The sequence below is a fragment of the Physeter macrocephalus genome, chromosome 1 (assembly GCF_002837175.3).
Source record: "Physeter macrocephalus isolate SW-GA chromosome 1, ASM283717v5, whole genome shotgun sequence".
In the NCBI taxonomy this organism is placed as follows: Eukaryota; Metazoa; Chordata; class Mammalia; order Artiodactyla; family Physeteridae; genus Physeter; species Physeter macrocephalus.
The window spans coordinates 97,904,238-97,925,728 of NC_041214.2; the positions used below are offsets into that span (position 1 = coordinate 97,904,238).

The 21,491-nt window shown below is 37.2% G+C and overlaps 1 protein-coding gene across 2 annotated transcripts in view; it reads left to right on the forward strand.

Moving 5' to 3' along the window:
- The window catches only part of LSAMP (limbic system associated membrane protein), a 652,949-nt gene that overhangs the window by 79,890 nt on the left and 551,568 nt on the right, over nt 1-21,491 (forward strand). The gene's annotated exons all lie outside the window — the stretch shown is intronic.

A 21,491-nucleotide genomic window follows, 5' to 3' on the forward strand; every position in this document is an offset into this window, starting at 1 on the left:
TGCTCCGCAACGGGAGAGGCCGCAGCAGAGGGAGGCCCGCATACCACAAAAAAAAAAAAAAAAAAAAAAAAAGATGTATATCTGTAGAATTGGTAGTAATGTCCCACTTTCATTTCTTTTACGTATTTATTTATTTTAATTTATTTATTCGTTTATTTTTTTTGGCTGCATTGGGTCTTCCTTGGTGCATGTGAGCTTTCTCTAGTTGCAGCGAGCAGGAGCTACTCCTCATTGCAATGCGTGGGCTTCTCATTGTGGTGGCTTCTTGTTGTGGAGCATGGGCTCTAGGCACTTGGGCTTCAGTAGTTGTGACACATGGGCTCAGTAGTTGTGGCATATGTGCTCAGTAGTTGTGGCACATAGGCTCTAGAGTGCAGGCTCCATAGTTGTGGCACACAGGCTTAGTTGCTCCGTGGTATGTGGGATCCTCCCAGACCAGGGATCGAACCTGTGTCCCCTGAACTGGCAGGCAGATTCTCAACCACTGTGCCACCAGGGAAATCCCCCACTTTCATTTCTGATTTTAATTAATTTGAATCTTTTTTTCTTAGTTTTTCTAGCTATAGGTTTGTCAATTTTGTTTTGCTTCTTGAATAAGTAACTTTTGTGGTTTTAAAAAAATTTTTTCTGTTATTTCTCTAGTCTATTTCACTTATCTCTGTTCTCTGATAATATCTTTATTATCCCCCTCCTTCTGATGTCTTTGAGTTTGGTTCTTATTTTTCTAGTTCTGTAAATGGTTAAGTTAAGTTGTTAATTTGAGATTTTTTTCTGTTTTTTTAATGTAATCTTTTTAAACTCTGAATTTCCTCTTTACTGGTGCTTTCACTGTGTCCTATAAGTTTTGGTATGTTGTGATTTCATTTTCATTCATCCCTAAGTATTTCCTAAAGCCCCTTGTATTTTTTTCTTTGATCCATTTTAGTTTCTTCTTTGACTGTTTAAGAGTGTGTTCTTCAATTTCCACAACTTTGTGAATTTTCCAGTTCTCCTTTTTTTTTCAATTGATTTCTAACTTTACCCTGTTGTGGTCAGAGAAGATACTTTGTGTGATATCTATCTACAGATATTTAATTTGTGAGCTAACATACAGTCCTTCCTGGAGAATGTCCCATGTGCACATGAAACGAATGTGTATTCTGTTGGTGGGTAAAGTGTTCTGTGTATGTCTGTTAGACCTACTTGTTTTGTTGTATCGTTTATGTTCTCTTTTTCATTACTTATCTTCTGTCTGGGTTTCTATACATTATTGAGTATGGGATATTGAATTCTCCAAATATTATTGTAGAACTGTTTTCTGTTTCATTTCTTTCAATTTTTGCTTCATATATTTTGATGATCTGTTATTATGTGTGCAAATATTTATAATTATTATATCTTTTTGCTACATTGAAACTTTTATTGATATATAATACCCTTCTTTTTGTCTTGTAACCTTTTTTGATTTAAAGTCTATTTTGTTTGGTAGTAGTATAGCCACCCCGTTCTCTTTTAGTTACTGTTTGCATGGAATATCACTTTCCATCCTTTCACTTTCAACCTATTCATGTCTTTTGGTTTAAAGTGCATGTCTTGTAGATAGCATATAGTTTGTTAATTTTTTTGACCCATTCTGCTAATCTTTCTTTTGATTGGAGAGTTTTTATGATTATTATAGACTGCCTGTGTGATACAGATGAGTCTGAGGGGTAAAATTAAGTTTTTTTCCAGTATTTTCTGAGCGTGTGCCTTCCTCTGGGCATGTGCAGTGATTTTCTAACTCCCCTCATATATGTGGTTGCTTTTAAATATCTTAATCTTCAATGCCTGGCTCTCAAAAGAGGAAAAAAGAGAAAAATGAGGGGCTAAATGTTGCCAACCCTTTAATGCTTATGAAATTTACTTTAGCCTGAAGGGGAAGGAATTTGCAATAATGCAAGGAGGTGAAAGAAAAATGGCCTCTTCCTCTTTATCTCTGCATCTGTGCTGTGAAGCAATGAGAACACAGATCTGTAATCTTTGGAACACAGGGTCCTTTTTGCTCATTCTGGTTTCCACAAGCTGGTGCAGGCTGCTCCAGCAACACATACACAGCTGCTTGCCATGGGGCTGAGGGGTGGGCAGTGGGTAGCTGCTACTGTGTTAAGAACTGAAATTGACCAAAATTAACCACAATTTACCATCCTAGCCTTCTCTTGGAAGTTGCAAGTCTTTAATAGACTCCAGAGTTCCAAAAGAGTTACATCAGCTAGATTCTGTCAGGGCAATTGTTGTCTAGGTGGGGAGGAGAGATTTCTGATGCTTCCTACTGCACCATCTTCCTAGAATCCTCCTGCTCTTGTTGCAGTCTTAATTGTGTGTTTATAGACTCCCTCATTTTCACTGATGTCTGTCTCTGCTCTGTGTTTCCTCAAACACCTCTTCTCTTCTAGTCCCCCAAGTTACTACAAGCACAAAATTGTTTTATAAATAGAGTTTTTTAAGGGCTTGATGATAATAAAGGGACATAGAATACAGCACACAAAATAAAAACATTTAGAATTAGATTTTATTTTTCATTTTAATATTCTTTTTTTATCCTGACTTCTCTAATTCTATGTATTAGATTGCTAGAGCTACCATAACAAAATACCATGGACTAGGTGGCTTAAACTATTGAAATTTATTTTCTTACAGTTCTGGAGACTGGAAGTCTGAGATCAAGGTGCTGGCAAGGTTGGGTTCTTCTGAGGCCTCTCTCCTTGGCTTGCACGCGGCTGCCTTCTTGTTGTCTCTTCACATTGTCATCCTTATGTGTGCACATGTCCCTGGTGTCTTTTCCTCTTCTTAAATGAGGACACTAGTCATACTGGTTATGGACCCACTCTAAAAGCCTCATTTGAAAATAACCATTTCTTTAAAGGCCTTATCTCCAAAAACAATTACATTCTGAGATACAATGGGTTGGGACTTCAACCTATGGATTTTGGGTGACACTATTCGACCCATAACAATCTCTTTCCCCTAAGATCCCAGAGTCCTCATGTTACCTTTTTTCTCTTCATCTTCTCTAGATTCCTGTACCACTTCATAAAACAATTCTTCATTCTAGAGCTGCTAGAGGGCAAGCCCACATTCCTATTCTTCATTACTTCTTGATCTCCTTTCTTTTTGATAGACCTACCAGGGTAAGGAGAGGGAATACAACCAAAGAATTCCAGAAAGAGGTTTTCCAGAAGGTAAGAGTAATCTCTCCTTGGAATGAATGCTTCTATCCTTTGGCTCAAATTACAGCCAGCATTGTAAATAATATTTTCCTCCTGACCAGTCTCTATGTATCACATCCAGACATTTATTAAAACTATTTGCTGCATCTGTCTGCCTCAACCTGTAGGTTGTAAGGTCTTTGTAGGCAGAGGCACTGTCTGTATTATTGTATTCCTCACAACCTCTGTGTGAAAACCTTCATATCATAGGATATATCATGTTTTCTCTAGCTTTCTACTTTTTTTTTTTTAAAGAAGATGTTGGGGGTAGGAGTTTATTAATTTATTAATTGATTTTTGCTGTGTTGGGTCTTCGTTTCTGTGCGAGGGCTATCTCTAGTTGTGGCAAGCGGGGGGCCAATCTTCATCGCGGTGCACGGGCCTCACTATCGCGGCCTTTCTGGAGCACAGGCTCCAGACGCGCAGGCTCAGTAGTTGTGGCTCATGGGCCTAGTTGCTCCGCGGCATGTGGGATCCTCCCAGACCAGGGCTCGAACCCGTGTCCCCTGCATTAGCCGGCAGATTCTCAACCACTGCGCCACGAGGGAAGCCCTAGCTTTCTTCTTTATGCTTGTGGAAAAGCTGTGAATCTTTCAGTGTTATATACTTAATAAAACGATTTCTTCTTTAAAACTTCAGGCTAAATTTTACACATTAGATCTTAAGCTTTGTTCTTGACTTTGTCCTTAAACACTACCTGTGTAATTCCATTAGCACAGATTACCTTATGTCAGTTCTAGAATTTTTTTGGTTAATCTCACAGCTACCTAGGTTTATTAAAAATAAGCACTCTTTTCTGATGAGGTAAAATTCTAGTTGGCCATGAATTTATGTTCATCTTTTAAAAATGCTGCCTGTTTTTGAAATTTTATATAGGGAAAATTTATAGCTAACCTTAGATGATTTTTTCATTTAAATCACATATATGTACACATATATATACATGTGTAAACATGAAATATGCACACATGCACATGTATACATATACATACACATACATACAATTTTATATTCATATTACCTAGGTCTTGCAAATACACATTTTTCTTTAGGAATGATTACATTTCTTATCTTCTGACTTCTGTCTATGATGGCCGAAGCTTTTATTACTTCTCTGAAAAATAACCCCACAATTAATAGAAGTACTGACCTCTATTATAGCCTGTCTTGATGAAGCATTCAGTCACTAATGGTTCCTTCACCATTTCATACTCACAGATAGGAAATTCTATTAAAAGTGTCCAACATGATTGTAGGCATTGTTTTTCCTTTGGATTTGAGTGCCATGAAGCTTATTTGACTAGAGCCAGCTTCTCCAAACTAGTCATCTTTTAGAGGAAGCTAATAAAGTACATTCAGAGCCAGGCTAAATACTATTCACCTAACTTTGAGCATGTTTTATCGAACAAATCTAAATTAGTTTGCCTCTAGTTGGTCTCTTACTTTGTCTAGACTCTAGATAATCACTGTCAGTTATGAAGATTCATTGTAACTTCCTCCTCGATCTTTTTCTGTATTTAAAAATATGTCTTCTGAGACACAGGTAGGCTACGTAAGTATTAACAAAAGTATTTAAGGGGGCTTACAGAAGAGTCCAGGTGATTCCTGCCCACTCTTGGCAGTCCCTTCTTTTGGAGTTACGAGTGTCAGGTTGCCTTCAGCCCTGTTTTCTGTGTATTAGCGTGGTTTTAACCTGTCAGAAGAGGTTCTCCACCTCCTCTGTGCATGGCTGCAGAAGAACACTGTAGGCATCCCTCTGAGCCTTTACCAGTGCTCTTCTCACACTGTTAATTAAGTGAGAAATATTATTACAGCATTTAAAAGAACATATCAGGCAGCTAACATTTTCCACCCACCTGCATTTACCAGAAGCAATTTTGCTCCCACTCACTCACCTGCCACTCATGTCCTTAGGTTAAGAGAATGTTCATTTGTGCTTACAGACCAGCACATTCTGAGATGGCATATAGTCACAGGCATTAGGCCTGGAAGGAATGTGTGGGGAAACAAAGATAAGAGAAACAGTGAATAATTACTCTTGCTCGTAAGCAGGGAGTTTCATGTGACATAAAATGAAAGGTAAGAAAATGAATAAATGTTAAAAAGGGAAAGAAATACCCTGTTCAGAGGTGAAGAAACTTAGGTCAGAAAGATGTACATTTGATAGAAAGTGAGGGGATAGAAGGGACACATAAACATAAGATATATTTAAGTCTTAATGTCTTCATAATGGATGGCTGTCTGATTTCTCTTTTTGTGTTTTATGATGCATTCAGCACACGCATACTCCATGCCCAGCTTAGGAATAGATCAGTGGCACTGTATTGAAGATGACAGTGTTTGTGATTTCCCTAGTTTAAGTCTTTAGATACACATATTCAAGAAATACAGGATCTTATTGGGCTATGTCCCTACCTTTGATTCTTCTAGTGAAAGGATCCAGTTATCTTACCATTAATCTAATCAATTGCTATTGAACAGGTTGTTAATGTCTAATGTGCCAATTGGAAGTGTTTAGATAAGGCATAGGAGTAATTGTTTCAGGTACAAGATGTACCAGCTGCCTTACTCCCAAAGTCTGGCAAATCAAATCAGTTCATCCCCTCCCCCACCATTCATATTTTGTGATGGGCTAGGCAGTGCAGACAGCTAAAAAGTGACTGAAGAAGAAAAGGTGGTGTGTGATTGACAAGAAAGATTCAAGAAAATATTATGATATGGCAAAATAAATAGGTCTTTGGTACCTAGAATTATTCCCTTATCCCAGCCACCATTATTAAGGCAAAGCAGAGAGGGTAAACCTTAAGAGCACAGAATTGATCTACCATTTCTGACCCTTAACACCAAGTAGCTACTCAATAAATATTTTCTAAATTAATAAATGAACAGATGCTTTGCCTCTCAGGCACTTCCTCTAAACCTCCTTGGAGATCATGTGCCTGGACTTCTTTGATCCTTTGAAGCTTTCCTCCAATGTTTCCTTAAAATTTTTTATCTACTTATGTAAGAATATGTGTGGAAAGTCCTGAGTGGCAATTCTATGTGCAGACAAATATGAATGGCCATTTAAAGACACAGTGATAAATAGTCTGAGTAGTCAGTGCCAAAAACTATTGCTGGAAAAATGCACTGATTCTCATTGCTTATCAATCCTAGTCTTCACCTTTATGAAAAATTGACGAGTCATAGAAAGAGATGCTTTTGATAGACATAGAAAGAGATGCTTTTGATAGAGGTAAGATTTTGACCTCAAGAAAATCCAGTCTCTCTTGGCCCACTTCACTAGAAAAACAACAACAAAAATCTTACTTAAGTAAACTGCAGTTTGCTCTCCAGGGTATTGTCTTGGAACTCGTCATCCTAAGGACTAAATCTAAGAAGACTCTCATTGAGTTCCTGCCTTCAAGTTCTGTTCCCTGGTGTCTTACTTTCCTAAAGCCTACGTGTTCAAGTCCCACCCAAAAGCTGTTAAGAGTATAGGCTATGCAGTGTTTACACAATGTAGGTACTTGGACCTAGGTCGACCTCTGACACTTATTCTATGTTACCAAGGTGACATGATTGGTCTGATACAGAATGATTCCATAGTGTTGTGTTGAAGAGAGGAGAAGTCTATATCTTTATTATTTTTGCCATTTAAAAAGCTTCAGGGCTTCCCTGGTGGCGCAGTGGTTGCGCGTCCGCCTGCCGATGCAGGGGAACCGGGTTCGCGCCCCGGTCTGGGAGGATCCCACATGCCGCGGAGCGGCTGGGCCCGTGAGCCATGGCCGCTGAGCCTGCGCGTCCGGAGCCTGTGCTCCACAACGGGAGAGGCCACAACAGAGGGAGGCCCGCATACCACAAAAAAAATAATAATAAAAATAAAAAAATAAAAAAATAAAAAGCTTCAGCATCTTGATCCTATGTGTTTATATCATACTAAAAAATTCTGTTCTTTCAGAACCTGCTAATTCAAGGGAAACAATCATTACCTATTGATTGATGGATTAATTAATTAATTAAAATATATTATATACATAGTATAAATATACCTTAGCTTAGAGGAGAACTGAACCGATAGTGTCTGTTCTCAATAAGCTTAAAATATAATTTAAAATATGATATTTTATAATAACCACCATTGAAAGGCTCAAATAAACCAAAATTTCTTTCACGGAAACTAGATTTTCTTCAGTATCGCAAAAGGGATTTTACACATGGTAAAGATATCGAAGAAGATGGGCAGATATTTAAATATAGTCCAAAGTTTATAACTGGACTATTTATTTCTTTACATCCTACATAACTCCAACAGTGCTCTTTGGTGGGGAAGAATAATTACCAAATACATTTTTTCAAATCCATATTTGTTTTATTAATAATTCTTAGCTTTTTATTTGTACATATTACTCTTTTAAAAATTGCACTGAAACCAGTAGCACCTGTCATTGAAATATAATATGTGAACATCTCACATTCTTATTTTATAGTAGGGACTTTTATTCAGTCAACATTTTTGTATAGAAGCAGGTCTATGTAAAGACAAAATGTCTTTCATCTAATATATCACTCATATCAAAGTTTTAAAAAAGCATTCCAACTAGTGAATTGATATTGTATTCTAGCACTGAGCACAATTAATGGGCTTCGTTTTTTTTTTTTTTAATTTTCCTGTCAGATGTAATTTGGCATTAACGAAGCTTACTTTCCTTCAATGTAGGGAGGATCTTAGGCTTCTGTGCCATTCCTTCTTGTGTGTCCTTGCAGTTGAGGTTAGTGCCTTGTTCCTCAGGCATCTATGCTGTTGTCATCCAACTACTCTCCTATATTCATACGTCCTTACACATTAGGTCCCTACTGAAGTCCAGCAAATACCTGCACTGAATGAAGGCCCACACTGAATGAAGGGATTTGGCCTGCCAGGATCCATTTTTCTTTATTCCTGTAAAAGCAGCTAGGTTTTTCTTTGGGGAACTGTCACTCCTGCATTCCACCTGTTGTTGTTTAGGCTGTCAACTGTGAAGCCTTCTCCATGTTGATGAGGGGGGTTGGTCTGAACCAGTCTTCTCAGCATTTTGAATGTGGAGTATGCTGGAAGTGCTGGCACATGGAGCAGGGTGGGAAGTGATTGGAACTCATGCATCCTGGAGACGAGACTAAGGAGGGTCTCCATGGGTTCCTGCCTCCACGCTCTCTGAACCTTCCCTGGTATTCTACTTTCTTAAGACCTGGGTGTTCAACTTTTTGTTGTTGTTGTTTTTTTGATTCTCTGTCTTACCTTGTGAAGCCAATCAGTTCCACTTTTTCCCCTTATGTTAGCCTTAGAGGAAATTTTCTGTTGTTTTCAATGAAGAACATACACTGATATAACATTTTTTAGAGTCTGTTTTCAGAGTTTATTTATTATTTATTTTATATTAGCTTTGGAACAAGATAAGTGGGCCCAGTGGTTGTAAACCTTATCTAAAAATCCATGCAGCATATACATAAAATTGGGCTTTAAAAATACTATTCAGTTTGCATACTTGACCATCTCTTTGAGGATTATACTCTGTATATGGACATTTCACTTTATTGTCTTGTAATGTACAGGGTGAATTATGGTTTTAAATCTCCTAGACCAGGCTTTCGTGAATGATTTAATTACCATTGTGCATGGTTTTGGATTATCTACTTGACTCGTTAAACCTATAGGTGTCATCCATCGTCAGTATTTGGGGTGATTTCAGCAAGATACTCATTGTCTTTTTTGAACTTGAAAAGACTTTGATTCCATAAAGTCTCCAGTGATTTCACAAAAGATTCATATTTGTCAAAGAAAATTCTGGTACTTTGCTTTTCAGGGAAAATGCTGAAAATAATTAGTTTTTAAGAAAATATAACCAATTTTTCTATTTAATTATATAGAGATTAATTAAATGAGTGAAATCTGCTTGTATCTTATTATAAAATTATAGTTTTCAACATTAACTCTAATAAGTAATATCGGGGCAGTCAGACCTAGTGATCATGTTTGGCAATTTGATGATCTTGCTGTAAGGTTAAATTAAGGGCGTAGCTCTTGATTAGGTTTATAGTTATAAGAAACTGGGTTTCTATGGAAAAAAATTTTTAAGAAGATATTTTCATACAGTAATTCCTAATCAGCAGGAAAGCTTATTTTTTTAAAAAAATAATTATCTTAAAAGAAAGTGCAAAGCAGACTATATGAATTTGCTTGTTTTCCTTATTACAGATATTACTCAAATCTTAAAATTCAGAATATATATGCACATATACATATGGAAAACAAATATGTGCTGAACCCAAGTTATCTTTGTGCCATGAATTGCATTTTATAGAATCAGTAGCTAATAGAGTCAGCTACTTGTTTGTATTAATATAAAAGCCAGTTGTGTATTATTATGTAAGAAACAAACAACATCCATAGTGGAATGCTGGGGAATTAGTCATGCTATTTAGATATGTGTTGTGTACATTTACCCAGTCTTCTGAATCCTCTCTTCCTGAAGGAAATATCACACACACACACACACACACACACACACACGCACACGGCACTTTTTCCGTAGGCTATGGCTTTCCCCATCTTCCCTTACAGAATTACAGAGTCACTGATGGTGCCCCCAGTGTCTACCTGGTTCTATTTCCTTAGAGAATGTATGGGTACTAGATATATGTTTGGTCTTTCCTCTGGCAGACCCTAAGGCAACCTACTGTAAAATTCTGCATTTACATGAAATGCCCAATTCAGGTTTAAACTTGTAGGATCTCTTCAGTCCCTCTGAGCTCTAAATTTTTTTTTTTTATCATTCTGTGATTCTAGGTACAAGGAAATACTTAAGCTCCTTCATTGCCAAGGAAAAGCCACGGGAGCTATGATTCTATCAACTCAGCAAAGGCTAACTCAGCATGATATTTGGTAATTAGTAGACAGTAGTGGAGATAGTCAGGCCTGGAATGCCTAGGCCTGGTGGTCAAGTGTTTCTAAAAAGGTGGTTACAAATAGGATACAGGCAGAGAGGCAGGCAGCGTCAGCAAGGTCTGCAGTTTACATCCAAGTATTTGATCCTAGGAATGCCTGCTTTGAATTTTGATCCAAGGTGGTCTTAAAAAGGATCAGGGACTCTGTAATGGCCTGCATGGGAAAAGAGTCTAAAAAAAGAGTGGGTATATATATATGTATGACTGATTCACTTTGCTGTACACCTGAAACTAACACAACATTGTAAATCAACTATACCCCAATAAAAATTAAAATAAATAAATAAATTAATTTAAAAAAGGATCAGGGATGTATGGCTGGAAGGGATAGGATTATCAGGTAATTTCAGAATTTGGGTATGAAGGTAAAGCAAGACTAACTATTCTGTTAGCTTAGATGCCTTGAAATGTTCCCTGACCAGTGTTAAATGTAAATGTTGGTGTTAAGTGGCTCCAACTTCAAAGGTTAAAAGAAAAGGGTGGAAAGGGTCCTAGCAGATCCTGATTATATTCTTTTCAGCCAAAGTCTATCAGTGATACTCTAGCTGTCAAGTTCAGCAAAAAAAATAAACCATTGAATGGATATGCAGTTGAGGTATCTTAGAAGATCTTCTACAGTAATTTTCATGAACTTTCTCTTAATTGAATCATTTGGTTAATAGACTCAAATTATTATTTCCTAAAGTGGGTCTCATAATGTATAATCCACTGCTTTATGTGAATGTGCACATATCTGTAAACTTTCAATGGAATTTATATAACTTAGGCATTCCATTATATTAATATATGGCATGGAAAATGAATTTTATGACTTTTATTACATAATATCCGAAACCCACACTTAAACACATTTCCTCTTCTTTTCTCCCATTTTTGTATTGTCACTGGGCTGGATAGTAGCAGAAACAGGTTTATATTATCCTAATTTCAGCTTAATCTTTAAAGATTCATATATAACAATTAAATTCAGTGCAGAGTTGTGGCATGTCCTCTACATGCACTGGATTATCTAAGTAGCTGTGAAAAAACGCACATGGTGGGAAGACTTGATCCTTGCCTTCAAGGTGTATGTAGTTCAGGTAAGGACATAAAACGTGTGAACGTGAAACAATTAAATAACAATACCAAGACAGTTTATAATAAAGTGCTGAATTAAATATCATCAAGTACCATAATTATATGGTTCAAACTTTTAACTCTTATGGGCAGAACTAGCCTGAGTTAATTGATCATTTTGAATAATTCAGCAAGAGTAGAGGAATATAATTTATCTTTGTCTGAATTTTCCCAGTTAGGTTACCCAACCCTTTTTATAACTTAGTCACATTTCCAGGCATGTGGCATTATTAACCCTCATTTCCGCTTGGTTTGCCTGCAGCTACATCTCTGTCTCCTGATGCTTACATTTTTACTTAAGTATCATACGCAGATTAACCAGAGGTCAGAGTAGAACTAATCACTATCCTCCAGAAGATATTCTGAACCCAAGACCGAGTAGGGAAGACTTGGAGGAAACAGAGCCCAGCTGAATGAGTTTTAGAAGAAGGTGGACTATACTTGTGATTTTAACCTGGTTGGATATGAAATTATTCCAAATCCTATAAAAAGGTGCAAGCACTTCTGTGCACAGGCAACTAATGACAAAAGGAAGAAACTAAACAAACTTAGGACAGGGTTTGAGCCATTCTACACTGGGACAAATAACCTATGTACATACATTGAGACCTCAAGAAAGTTCTTTTACTGCATCGTATAAGGCAGTAAAACAATTGATGCTGTTGGAATGGAATATATTTGGATTAAAGAAAATTAATTGACATATTTTATAACTAGTTAACAAGAAAAACTTAAAATGAAAGCATGTTTTAGTGATTAAAGAAATAATTATTTGAATGTATTTTGAATGTTTCAGTTATTTGAATGTTTTACTTTGAGGCATACCACATTCTCTGGAGAGGCGAGGTAAAGGAACTACGACTGTATTTTTATCTAACAGAATATTTCCATATTAGAGCTTAAAACTTCAAGGGAGATTTATTTAATGACCCGCCATTAGAGCATCTCTAGCCTACGCTGTAAAGTAAACAAGCCTGGTTCACCTTTTCCCACTCCTGTCTTCACCTCCACCTTTTCTTGCTGCTCCTGTTTTCCTTTGCACTACTCTTCACGTGAGGCCCCTAGCTCCCCATGAAAATGTCCCCTTTCCACTTGGCCTTGACTGGCAAGTCTCATGTTCTGAAACAGTGTCATCTTCTCCTTTCCCATTCCCAACTCTTTCCTTGTATACCTATCAGAACCCTGTTCTCTTCCAAAGACCTTGATAACCAACCCCACATTAATGTTAAGTGGTTTTTAAAGGATCCCCTCTGTTGCCAATTAACCTTAATGATGGAAATGGAACTTTCTGCTTAAATACCTAGAGTACGTGTCTGCATTCTCTATCTGTGCATATGGCGAAGCCTGATTAACCTTTTAACCGAATTTCAAGAGCTGATGAAAAATCATGTCGCAGTGTCTGAAGGATTAGCTAAAATTATCTCTGAAGTCATCACCAGTATTTTCATTCTGTTAAAGAAGATCATATTCACATGTTGCTGATATTGGTATATTTAAATAAGGAGATAGTTGGTATTTTTCCCCGAGAAGAAATGAGATAATGTCTTTGTCTTCTAGTTAATACTGTCCTTGAACATTTCAAGAGCTCCAAATGTGTTTACCCAAATCCTGCGTGAGCTAGAGCAGCCAGTTTGAAGGGAATGGTACTGGGTAGCAATAACGTCTTTCACACTTTCAGCAGCAATCCAGATAAACAGACAACAGCTTGTGGGGCTATGCTTTTATTTACTTATTTAGTTCACCACTGCCATTCATTCTTAGTTTTCAGTGGAGTATCCTTCTAATAAATAGAAAGAGTATGTTTAGTCCAGGCTGGAGGAGCTCTGACTTGGTTCATTTGATAAGGGACATAATTACACGTAATGTGAGAGCAAGGATGGATGGGTACGTTTGTAAATACGCTGCTGACTCTGGAAAATTCTTCAGGATCCCCTCCTGATGTAGCAAAGTCCAACCCTCTCTGCAATCCCCCGTCAGGTGCTGAAGCCACCTTCCCATTATCTGGGGACTGATGCGACCGAGGTGTCCTCATCCTGTTTCTTCTCCCTTCACATGTTTAGCTATTGACCATTTTCCCCTTTCACTGCACCTCCACTGGAAAGTAGGGTATAGAGGAGAAACAAAGGCAAAATTCAAACAAATCAATTGCATTGTGTGTAGGAGACAGCTGGTGTGCTACCTTCACTATCAGCAATGCAGCTGCAATGCAGCTCTTTCTTATATTTTCCTCCCCCAAGCCCAAACTCCCACAACCCTCCTTCCTATTTGGGAACCTTTTCAACAGACTGTAAGGCAGTCTTCAGAGCTACAAGAGGAAACTTCTTTACAAAACATACTGAGGATGTTCTATAGGTAAATTCCCTGGAGATATATTGGTGTTGAGTACATAGTGTCAGCAATTAAAACTTTTCTGTCCTTAACCAACATTCAACCTCTGTTGGCCTTAGTTGCCTTGTCTCCATAACTCTGGAGAGTTCTTGTGTGATACAAGGACACATTTATACACAGTTCCACCTATGTTTATTGAGCACCTACTATGTGCTGTGACTGGAAATTTATTAATCTGATTTTTGGTGTTTTTCATCCCTCCATTTACTTCTTATTTGCTCTAATTTGCTTAATTAATTATTTTAATGTCAAAAGTAACAGTTGTACCAATAAAAAATACGAAAAGAAGACATTAATAACCTTCCTCAACCTTGGTGCCTCCCCATCTGTATCTTTCCAGAAGTTATTAAATTTAATACCTTGGTATATTCTCCTTTATATGTTTCTTCATGTTCATACGAAATATACAAACATATGCACATAATCAGAAAACATAGAAATATACTTTACCTTTTCACATCTTTTTAGGATTCTGCTCAAATGTCTTTTTTTCCCCTAAGAGACATGTCCTAACCACCCTATTTAAAATTAGGATTTCCCGAACCATCACTGCCTCCTAGGTTCTCCCTATGTGCAACCACACTGCTTGATTTTTTTTTTTTTCCTATAGCATTTATCACCATCTATATATTTTATTTGTTTTTTTGTGGGCCCCTGCCCACTAGAATATGAGCTTCTTGAGGGTGAAATTTTGTGTCAGTTTTTATTACTGCTGTAATTCAGTGCTATAATAGTGTCTGACACTCAGTGCTCAAAAATTATTTGTAGAATGAATATAAATACATATAGAGTGTTTCTTTGGGAATGGTTATCTTGTTTTTTAAAAAGTGAGATGATACTGAGCAAATAAGTCTACAGTTTGCTTTTCATACTGAACAACCCAAGCAAAGACAATAGATACATAGCTAACTCAATTAAAATGTTTAAGTATATCATATTTCACATTATGGATTATATATTTAACCATTCTTATCTTGATGGACATCCAATTGTTTCCATTTTTTCCAGTGGGAAACAATATAATATACTTTCAATATTATACTTTTATGTTGGTGCTTTTATTTCTAAATCATAATAAAAATAATAGCTGTGATTTATTGCTTTTAGGTTAGAACTTTTTTGAGCATGTTACATTCATTCCCTACAGTTTTATATTGTAGGTTTAGTTTTTATCACATACAGTGGGATACAGCGGAGAGCAGTGAAGTCCAGGGAGTTTAAATAACTTGCTCAGTCATAGTTCTGCTGTGAGGCTGAGTCATGATTGAGACGCCAGCAGTCTGCATCCAGAACCTGCTCTCTTAACCATTTTGCCAATTACAAAAATGGGATCAGCTCTTCAAAAGAAATATGTGTTTAAATGTATTAGTTACTGCCAATTAATTTCCAAACAGGTTTTAGAGTTCATACTGTCACCAGCAGTGCATAAGAGTGTCTCTTTCCCCCATCTTCATCAGGAAATTTTTGATGGTTTTATATGTCATTTTATTGATTTTTAAATTTTTACAGAAGTAATGGTTTAAAAGAAAAGCTGTTTTCGAAAATAGTTTCTAATGAGGATTAATCCTGTGATTGGGATTGAATACTGATGGCTATATTGCTTCACCAGTAGAAAATGCATGTAACTAATGCCTTCAGTGCAATGGGAATGAAGGGTAATTGCTATTGTTTTCACAGTCACGAACCTTTAATTTATTACTAAGGACACAGGGATTAGAGAAAGCCTATTCCTAACAATGCTGTTTCTAATTACTACCGCCCTTTCCTTTATGTAGGATGAACCACACCTTGAATGTCAGGTGCCTTGTTAAAGAGAAAGGAAGTTGAACACATGACAGTGAAGTCATAATGCCAAGTACACTGGGCTGTTGGTGCTGAGTTTATTCTGACTGGGATCAAATTCATTCAAACAATAGGCTATAAGTGAGAAATGAGATAAATTTTATTCACTTGTACAACTGCCAAACTATTGAGAGTAATTTCTGTCCTTAGGTTGACCGTATAATTTATTGTTTGAACTGTGAAACATTTGAGAGTGTAAGGAGTGCTACCAATAATTATGCTGTGGCAACAGGCGTACCAAGAAGGCTGAGGTGTATGATCACTCTACATATCCTAGACTTTCATTTTCTACTTCTCCCCTATACATACTTCAGAGTCTACTTGTAAAAAAAGATTGAATAAGTGACGGACAGTAATGTCAACTCGTTTACCTCTTTATATCTGTCATTCTCTGTCCCTCTTTCTGTCTCTCATTTGATTTTGTTCCATTTTTTTCACATTGTCAAATTCCTCTATCTTCAAAATACAGTATTTCTATTTCCAACTGTTAAGATTATGAATAGGATAAAAAGACCACCTGAAATTTACTGTGAATTTCTTGGGTTCTAATGTGGATGGGCCATGGAGCAATGGTCCTGTCCTCTTAGTTTTGACTGTATACTTGTCCTTTTGGTACTCTCTCATGACCTGCAATTCCTGTTTTTAAAGTCCATTTTATGGGTTATTTTAAAAATGGAAACTCATGCAATCCATGAAAACAAATATATTTGAATATTTTAAAGACGGACAGACAGAAAGAGAGAGACCGGGAGGGAGAAAGGGAGAAAGGGAGAAAGACTGAGCTAGATAGTAAAAGGAAGGTGAGAAGGCTATCCTGATATAAATGATTAAATCCTTCAACTGCAGTTAGTGTCAGCTCTCTGCACATACATTGTTACTGCCTGACCATGTTAAACTACACCTTAATGCATTCACCTATAAGTCTAAAGAGAGCCGGTATTTGTTTTTTGAAGCAATTATTTGACTTACAAATGTGAAAATGTTTCTTCAAGTTAAGGGTGAGGGTAAGGAAGAAGAGGCAAGTTCTGTATACAACAGCAAAAGATTGACCTTCATCATCAAAACTCAAATGAGTAGAAGGGAGGATTGTTATTATTATCACTTTGTTCTGTCTTGTAAGTATAAAATGATTAGCACTTTAGTACTCAGTGCATAGCTCTAAGCAAGATTATAAAATGTACTTGCCCTGCATTCTTCTAGCAATACTTTGGGTTTTCTCTGCCTTTGTGGAAAGTTGGTTTTCTGTGTTTTGGTTTCAACATAAATTAAAAGCATCACTTGGGGGCTTCCCTGGTGGCACAGTGGTTAAGAATCAGCCTGCCAATGCAGGGGACATCGGTTCGAGCCCTGGTCCAGCAAGATCCCACATGCTGCGGAGCAACTAAGCCCATGTGCCCCAGCTACTAAGCCTGCGCTCTAGAGCCAGCAAGCCGCAACTACTGGGCCCACGTGCCACAACTACTGAAGCCTGTATGCCTAGAGCCTGTGCTCCGCAACAAGAGAAGCCACTGCAATGAGAAGCCTGCACACTGCGACGAAGAGTAGTCCCCGCTCGCCACGTGCGGCAACGAAGACCTAACACAGCCAAAAATAAGTAAATAAATAAATAAATTTATTATTTTTTTAAAAAGCATCACTTGGATGTTTTTCAAAATGATACACAAATAAATTGTCTTTATTAGTTTATTTACCGAGTCCAGGAGCTGATTTTAGGGGTAAAGGGATTTGTTGTATAAATTATTCTTTCTTTGGTGAGTAAATGAACATACAGATTTAAAGGTATTGGGAGAGAGGAGACACTTGAGGATATGTCAGGAGACCACTGTTCTAGGATGGGTGTAGAACCAAAACCAACACATGGCAGGTACTTAATGCATATTTGTTGAATGAATAAATTCCCAAGTCTGCCTGAAATACTTATGTGACCTGTGGCAATACATATAGCCTCCCTTGTTTTCAGTATCCTCCTCTGCAAAATGAAGGTGCCAGACAATCATCCATATGGGTTGTTTCATCTCTAAAATTCTGTGATTGATTACGATGATTAATAACAATGAAAATAAAAGTAGAAATTAGCTCCAAAGGGCCACAGATACTCAGGCAAACTATAGAGAGGTATTAGAACTCTAACTGATAAGACACAACTAACCCTTAGAAAATAAATCACTTGTTCTTGTTGTACGGGGGCGGAAAGTCTTTGGGCATACATGGTGCATGTAGAATTTAAAAACTGCATTAATAGGAAAGTCTAACAATGCAAAGTAGCACCCGTCTCCATGAAATGCTTATCTGGTAATATGGTTATTTGCAATTAAAAGGTAATTTCCTTTTTCATAAGTTTTGCCTGAGGTTCCAGAGTCTCTTTTAGGATGTGTATTAATTTTAATAATTTACACTCAGACTTTTTAATTTGTAGAATACTTCTTGGTCTCTTCCTTCATCTCATTTCAAAATGCATTCTTCCTTTAGATTATGTGTATGGCATACCATATTTATTTATTCACCAAGTATGGCATTCATAGTAAATGCCATTGCTCCAGTGGGAAGCAATCAGTAGTTATTAATATTCCTAATTCTGTTTTCTGCTTCTCTGTTTTGTTTTGCTTTTTGTTTTTTCATCAAGTAGTTACACCAGCTCATCTAGCCTTAATTAGTAGCTGGACCAGCAACTGATACTGCCATGCTGAATGTTAGGGAACACTTGCTGGTCTTCCTGGGGTAATATCTAGGTATTAACGAAACATTATTTTCTCCCTCAGATCAATCAAAGAAAAAAAAAAAAGAAGTTCTAAAAAGTAACATTATTTGGAAATTGGAGGAAAAATAAAAATCTAAAAACTGAAATTATGGAAATCAATGAAATTTAGAGCACAATTTTATTACTGAATATAACTAAGTATCCATTCCAGTTTGCGTTTTTTTGGAAGTCTCTGGCGGCATCCCGATTCAATGATTGTCATTCAAATAAGGTAGTTAATTCTCTGCTCATTTACAGAAAAGAGAAGATTGACAAACACTTAATCCTGAACCTTGGGACGGGTGTCTAGTTGCTCTCATTTCTCTAGGTGACTCTTGCTCTGAGGGTTTACAGCCCTGCAGAATTCTAATTTCTCCAATTTTACAATAATAAAATTAGTTTATAATTATAGTAATGATGATGATGATGACAACAATAGTATGAGACAGTCAATCTTTCACATACGGTTGATCCCATACATATCTACATATTTCTCTTTATAAATCACTGGGAATCAACTTCCTCCATATTTTAATGCACTAAGCTGCTATTGGGTTTTAAATAACTTTACCTCATCAAGCAGGGCAGGCAGATAGATGGTGATATTTGAAAGCAGAGACCATGTCAATTGTTTTATCCATAGTACTTGGCACAGTGCCTAGCACAGAATTATGTGTTCAGTAGATATCTGCCGGACAAATAAAATAGGTACATGCATGTGTGTGCACACAGACGCAGAGACATAGGAACCACACTCTATTTGCTTATAGCCTAAAAGAAATTAAAACAAGTTTTAAGGAACACCTGCAGTTCCTTAAATATAGAGAAATAGGAGAGTAGGGTCTAAATGAACTTAAGGAAAACTATTTATCTCTTTTTCATTGTTTCTCTGCTGGAAACTTTAGAGTTAGCCCGACCTAGCTTTGAACCTTGAGTACTAAACTGACTTTATGAATATATATCTTCCTAGTTTCCTCTTCTTTAACATCAGAGTAATAACATTTACCTCTTAGGGTTGTTGTCTGGATTAAATATACTTATGAGGCCCCTGACACATTTTGTGTCTAGATAAATAGTCATTATTCAATTATTATAGAACTTGCATGAAAATTAGAGTTGGGGTCATTTGCAGGGGGGTACTAGATGTTGGCATTAAATGCTTTTCAGATATGATTATAGGAGCTGGAATGGAAGAGGCTGGAGGTACAGATTTCTTTAGTAAATATGGTATGGTTAAATAAAATCTCTGTTGAAGGGCTTCTCAAATATCTTTTCAAGTTTGCATTGAGTTGAAATATAATGCCTCCCCTCAACTCCACTTTGGCTTCGTAGCCAAATGACTGATTGATATCAGTCTACTTTGTGTTTGGACTTACCTTGTCCCACAGCCATGAATTACTAGGGGAATTCTAGGTTATTTGTTTTTCCTTTTACAATTTTACAGTCTTTTTTCCACTCAAATCTTTATGTATATCTCTTGCCTGTATCTATGGAATCACAGCTGAGTTGGACTAAAAGCTGAGTTGGACTAAAGGTACAGTGCACTTATGACCTAATACTTGTAGCCAATCCATATGGCAAAACTACCTTGCATTGAGTGGTACCACTACTCAGATTTGACCACATGTTCCTGCTAATGTTTTGTTTGATATTTTTTGGTGATAAGCTACATGATGAGCTTATCAGGCTATAGTCCAAATCTCTGTATGTCTTGAAATATTGCTTTTTGCACAACTATTACCTTAAAATTGTGGCAAGGAGATTTTCACATATTATGTAGCTTCTCTCTTACTCATAAATAATAGACTTACACTCTCACAATATCTATACAGTGATGCTATAATTGAAAACTATCTAGGTTCATTTGAAGATACCAGGTGGCTGAAGAATCCCTACCTAGATGTGGTTGAGACCGAAACAGACTCTGCAGGCTGGCTCATCCTGCCTATCTACGCAGTTCAGAGTGACCTGCATTCTGTCTTCAGCTTCTGTTGTGTTGATCCAGGCTGTGCCTCTTGGAAGCTGAAGAAATTTATGAGACATGGCAAAAATATTTCCTATGCTTGGCCACTAATAATCAACACAGAGAGCCACGCTATCAGTAAACCCCGAGTGACCTGAATCTATCATAAAGACTGCCTGTGGCCAGCAGTACGGGTCACTTTATACATGGCATGATGCATTCTACTAACCATGTTTGGCTAAACTGGCTGCCTCAGGTAACTATCTTGTTTCCATTAAAGCACCTGTATTAGGAAATTACCTGAAACCTAAGAAACTATTTTCTTTACTATTAGAATATAAATAACAAGTGGACCCTGGTGATTATTTTATTGCTTTCACATTCCCCATCAATCCCTTCAGACCAGTCAGTGGCAGATCTAGGGTAGGTTTTTGCTCCCCTGCATTGCCTACTTTCAGGGTCACAAACCTGTTCTCTCTGTAACTTAGGGGCTCTTTAGTGACCCATGTTTCACTGTGTTTGCTCTACAGCAGATGTCTGACTCTTTAAAGTTTCCCCTGAGCAAGATATTCTGTCTTTCCAAATACATCACAAGTACATACAGGAATTTCACATTTTCTTCCCTTCCACTCCAGGGATCAGTGATGGATGGTCACTGCAGTTCTTTTTTTCTCTTTTTTCCCTTCAGATATCCCCCCTTTTGTTTGCTAATCCTACATCCTTCATCATTCACTCTGTTCCCAAATTGTATCTCCCTGGTATTGTAAATACTTAACACATAATGGAACAACGTTTCATCTCTCTTTCACTTTCTTTCTCACATTTTCACTTTGGAAGGAATCCATCAGTATTGACTCTTGAATCATGAAAATGATCGTACAGTCACTGAATTATAGAGTCATAGAATGTTAGAGCTGGAAGAGAGCTAAGTTATATTGCCCTTGCATCCATTATTCCACTAGAGCATGTCCTGGCTCGTTGTAGCTGCATGAAAATTTCCCCCACGCAGCTTCATATATCATAAAGTATGTCACGTGGTCTCGATGTTTAGGGTTTTAATACAGAACCCCAAACATCTATTAAATTGAGCCCATTCAATCTCTAAGACTATGCTGCAGGTATTCCAGCAGCTTGAAAATGTGCAGGGGGCACTTCCAGATAGGAGCATTTGCCACTTGAAAGCTTAGAGAATGTTATTTGAAGGACACAGAGGTGGTCCACATCAAAAAATAGTCCGCATCCACTGGGAAGAAACCTC